At 60.7% G+C, this 4,314-nt stretch overlaps 1 non-coding gene across 1 annotated transcript; it reads right to left on the minus strand.

Moving 5' to 3' along the window:
- Positions 1-1,047: 1,047 nt before the first annotated feature.
- TRNAR-UCU lies at positions 1,048-1,137 on the minus strand. Its single transcript is given in 2 exon segments — positions 1,048-1,083; positions 1,101-1,137. It is a non-coding gene; the product is annotated as a tRNA-Arg (tRNA).
- Between the last annotated feature and the right edge of the window lie 3,177 nt (positions 1,138-4,314).

Below are 4,314 nucleotides of genomic sequence, written 5' to 3' on the forward strand. Positions count from 1 at the left end.
GGCACGTGGCCTGCCAGAGTAAGCACCCTGGCAGGCTGGTTTGTTTACCTGCCGTGTCTGCAGGTTTGCCGCTCCAGGCCAAGGGGGCTGCGGGAAGCGGTGGCCAGCACATCCCTCGGCCGCGCCACTTCCCACAGCCCCCATTGGCCTGGAACAGCAAACAGTGGCCAGTGGGAGCCGCGATCGGCTGAACCTGCAGACGCGGCAGGTAAACAAACCGGCCCAGCCTGCCAGGGTGCTTACCCTGGCAGGCCATGTGCCAAAGGTTGCTGATTCCTGACCTAAATTTCAGAAGCTGGCTCTTGATTCTACTGGCCAGTATCCTCCAAGCAGGCAGCCTGGAGTTTCTTTGCAGGATTCCAGCCCTGGAGCCTGGGGGATCCGGCTGGGACCCTCAAATGGGGTGAGCTGAGATTTACAGCTCGCTCCTGCTCCATCAAAGTCAACTGCAAAACAGTCCCTGGGCATGTTGGAAATTAACAAGGTGTAAAACTGAGCAAAGGGAGGTTGAGACTGGCGAGCAGGGAGTGTTCCTGCCAAGCAGGATGGAGTTATCTGTCTACTATTCCAATCTGACCATCTCCTCAGGGAAATCAGGAAAATCTGGTCACCGGCCTGTCTGCAGAGACTGATCAGCAGCCAGACAGTTAGTGCCACTGTAATTTCTCTGTGTGGAGTCTGCTGGGAACTGGACTTGGTGTGCCCATCCATGGCATGTGGGCCTGCGACCAGCCCTGAGATGGTAACAGCTCCACTCACCTCCGACCAGTGGCCTAGACTGGAGTTAACAATGACCAGTCCCTCCCAAGAACTGTTTTTAAAGATAGAGAAAGATCCTGATTGGTTTTGATGTCACGTAGCTTCCTTTGGACTCTGGCTTTAAGCAAGGGACAGGCCTCATGTTTTCCTTGGTTAGAGGAATCATTCTGTCAGTTACGGGATGCATTTCTCTTCTGTTGGATTAATGCCAGGATTGTCCAACCAATCTTGGTGCTGATGCGTGGAATATCCTGTGCTTTCAGCACATTCACTGTGAGGGGTGTAAAACAGCTCTGGTGGGACTTGAACCCACAACCTTTGAATGACTTTAGTCATCAAGCTAGAAGTCCAATGCACTATCCATTGTGCCACAGAGCCCTGACAGTTATGTGAAAATCTGCAGCACATGAATTGGGCTCCTCGGCCACCTAAAAACTCACCACTGAGCCCCCTTGACAGACATGCTCCTCACATGGAGGGACAGCCAAAGAAAAAGGAGATCCTGGTGGAGGTTGGGACTCTACCAGCCTCGCTGTATTTCTTCAGCAGGACTCATTTGGCAGGAGGCTGGACGAAGGAAGCCAGGGACACCCTGTTTCTTAGACGCATGGTTTACACCTGTCTAGTACCTGCCAGGGCTTTATGGACATTAAGGAGCTCAGTGGGCGGCAGGTGCCCCTGGGAGGCAGGTCACTAGCATTATCCTCATTTTACAGATGGGAAACTGAGGCACAGAGCTGTGACCCTGCTCATGCAATGAACTGAGAATACAACCCAGAGCGCCTGGCTCCTGTTAACCACAGGAAGGCTCTGAGCTGAGCTGCCAGTTCCTTTCCTTACAGTAATGGTGTAACATGGCCCCAGAGGGCCCTGGGGCAAGACTAGACTATGGGTCCCCTTCCTGATTCTGAAATCTAAAACGTTGTTTACTCTCGATATCACGGGCCCCCCGCCTACCCCACCATCCCCAACCCCTCGCCCTGCAGCCCCCCAATATGCTCCACTCCACAGCCCACTAGCACCTCGCCCACAGGCCCAGGACCTTCCTAGCCCGTCACCACCACCCCCCGCCCCCCCCCCCCGCTCAGCGCACCCTTCACCTCCTCCCAATCCCGGGTGCTTGTCCCCTCACCCGCCCCACGCTCACACAACACAAGCCAAATCTGAGAGATGGTTGGCATGGCGACCTGGTGCCAGGGTCGCGCCCCCTTCCGTCACGACAGGGGTGCGATGGGGCCAAATGAGAGCGAGTGGCATCGTGATCCCACGGGCCAGGAGACAGGCTGGAGCATCGCTCCATCTGGTGGGGCCCCCGTAACCTCATGGGCCCTGGTACGCCTGCACCACTTGCACCAGTGCAGCCTCCACTGCCTTCCAGGGCCCCCGCTGCCCGCCACTGCAGCGCCTCTGGGGAGGGCTGTTCCTGATGGCGCTTTGAATAGCAAACGCTGCCTTGTGTCAATTCCACGGTCACCACTGGGGCCAAGGCAGCCTGGTCCTGGGGGCAGCGTGACGGGGATTGCCCAGCAGGTGGCGGCGTGGGCCCGGCTTTCGGGCTCAGCTCTGCAGCTCTCCCTGTGAGCCAGGGATGTTTTCTCTTGGCACCTGGTGACTGAGCGAGGGGCAAAGTGGAAGGGAGACAGCTGGGAGTGGGCCAAGAACCCTCCCTTCCCTCCCCCAGCATCTTCCCAGTCACCCGCTAATCTCCACAGCATCACCCCTCTGGTTCCTTCCCGCCAGCCAGGGGGGCATGGCCCCTCCCTCCCCCGGGAAGCGCGGATGTCGCGGGAGGAAGAGAGGTGCGAAGCAGGATTCTCCTGGCGGCTTTGCTGGGGGATTGCCCTGCCTCGGGCTGGGCCGGCCCAGATCCTGGCCTCGGGCCAGGGCTTGACCTCAGAGCGGCGACGGGGCTGGCTCCCCGATCCTAATGGCGCTCCCAGGGAGGAGCTAAGGGGAAGCGTCAGAGAGGCCAGAACGACAGTACGGGAGGTCACAGGGTTTGCAAGGAGCAGGGCACGACCCGCTCAGCTTGCCCCTGCTTTGTGCCCTGCCCTGCCCCTCCAGAGGATCAACTGCCCTTCCTTGCGCGGCCCACCCTCCCTGGGTGCACGCCGGGCGCAGGACACAGGCCGTGCTGCTGGGTGCACGCCGGGCACAAGACAAGGGCCGTGCTGCTGGGTGCACGCCGGGCGCAGGACACAGGCCGTGCTGCTGGGTGCACGCCGTGCACAAGACAAGGGCCATGCTGCTGGGTGCACGCCAGGCGCAGGACACAGGCCGTGCTGCTGGGTGCACGCCGGGCGCAGGACACAGGCCGTGCTGCTGGCTGCATGCTGGACGCAGGACACAGGCTGTGCTGCTGGGTGCACGCCGGGCATAAGACAAGGGCCGTGCTGCTGGGTGCACGCTGGGCGCAGGACACGGGCCGTGCTGCTGGGTGCACGCTGGGCGCAGGACGCCGGCTGTGCTGCTGGGTGCACACCAGGCACAGATACCGGCCATGCTGCAGGGAGCACGCTGGGCGCAGGACACGGGCCGTACTGCTGGGAGCACGCCGGGCACAAGACAAGGGCCGTGCTGCTGGGTGCACGCCGGGCACAAGACATGGGCCGTGCTGCTGGGTGCACGCCGGGTGCAGGACGCCGGCTGTGCTGCTGGAAGGCCCAGGCATACCGAGGGAGGTGACACCTGCTGCGCTGCCAGCACCGGGCCCGCGCTGACATGCCGGGGATGGGAGTGGAATGCTAAGAGACGAGAGCCGCCCAGGTGGGGACACAGCAGCAAAGACATTAAGAGCATTGCGGGCAGCGATGCCCACGGGTTAGTGTGCCCCCGCTGTGGGGAGTGTTCTTTGCTGGGTCTGCCCACACACTCGCTGCACCCCGCTGCAGGTGCTAGAAGGAGCACAGGTCGCCCCTTGGGGCCACCGCAGGGCATGGGCCACTAAGCTCTCTGCGGTGCCGCTGCTCCTTGACGAACCAGCTGGTGTATTTATTTATGCACTTTAAATACCTACCCAAGCTCTCTGGATTCCAGGCATAGTTCTCACCCCATCACGCCATCGCCGAAGAGAAGGCCACACCGATGGAGTGCGGAGGATGAGGGTGAGCGCTGGGGGTCCCAAGACTTGTCCTTAACCTCACGCCCACTGCACGCGCACACACACTCACACTCACAGCCTCACACGCACACGCTCCTCTCGGCAGCTTTATCACCTCTCCAGGAAGCAGGTGCCTGCCCATTAGCCCCAGACACCTGCTAAGTCCAGGGCTTCCACATGCTCCCTCTTCTCTCAGTCGTCCAGCCCCAAAGGTCCCCTCCCACTCTCCTTCTTGGGGCAGGGGGCGGTTTCCTCCTTCCCACCCCAGAATCTTTACCCCGTCAGCTCAGCTATGCGGGTGAGGTGGTTTTATGCCAGTTTTGTCCCTGGAGCAAATTAGAGCAGCCCAGGGCCAGGAGCTGCTCTAATTTGTGATGGCCTCCCACAGGTGCAGAGGGGCCAAGCTGCAGCCCAGACTAGAAGCAGCACAGCCCTACCCTTCCTTTCCCCCACCC

The sequence above is a fragment of the Mauremys mutica genome, chromosome 14 (genome assembly GCF_020497125.1).
Source record: "Mauremys mutica isolate MM-2020 ecotype Southern chromosome 14, ASM2049712v1, whole genome shotgun sequence".
Taxonomy (NCBI): Eukaryota; Metazoa; Chordata; order Testudines; family Geoemydidae; genus Mauremys; species Mauremys mutica.